The sequence below is a fragment of the Carlito syrichta genome, unplaced genomic scaffold, assembly GCF_000164805.1.
Source record: "Carlito syrichta isolate Samal-C Ts95f unplaced genomic scaffold, Tarsius_syrichta-2.0.1 Scaffold173424, whole genome shotgun sequence".
NCBI classification, from domain to species: Eukaryota; Metazoa; Chordata; class Mammalia; order Primates; family Tarsiidae; genus Carlito; species Carlito syrichta.
Window position 1 is genome coordinate 816,128 of NW_007117520.1, and position 645 is coordinate 816,772.

A 645-nucleotide genomic window follows, 5' to 3' on the forward strand; every position below is an offset into this window, starting at 1 on the left:
ATTGTAGAGATGAGGTCTCTCCAAGTTGCCCAGGCAGGTCTCGAACCCACGGGCTCAGGGTATCCACTCACCTCAGCCTCCCAAAGGCGCGGGATTACAGGCTGAGCCACCGAGCCCGGCTAGTTTTAAAATTTTTGTAGAGATGAGGTCTCACAATGTTGCCTAGGCTGGTCTCAAACTCTTGGCCTCAAGCAATCCTTCTATCTCAGCCTCCCAAATTTGCTGGGACTACAAGTGTGAGCCACCACACACAACTCCTAAATCTTTGTTTTGTTGCAAACTCTTCACAGGGCCGAGTTTTGTTCTGCAAACAACCCAAACCACCCATGTTCTTCACCCATAAATTTATGATGACTCTTAAGTTCCATTTGGATTTCAAAAAAACATAATTTTCTGTTTTACAAGAGGCATATAGAGACAAATTAACCCACTTTCATCTTGCTGGGTACATGCCCTGCAGGGCTGTAGGTTATTGAGTGACTTCACTAGGTGAGCAGAGGGACACTCAGGTACAAAGTGCATGGGCTAGCTGGCTCTTACAGCCAGGGGAATGACGCCTGACTTGCTGCTATAGAACTGCGAAGTCTCCACGATACGTCATGTGCTGAACAACTTATAATACTAACAAGCTAATGCTTCTCAAAG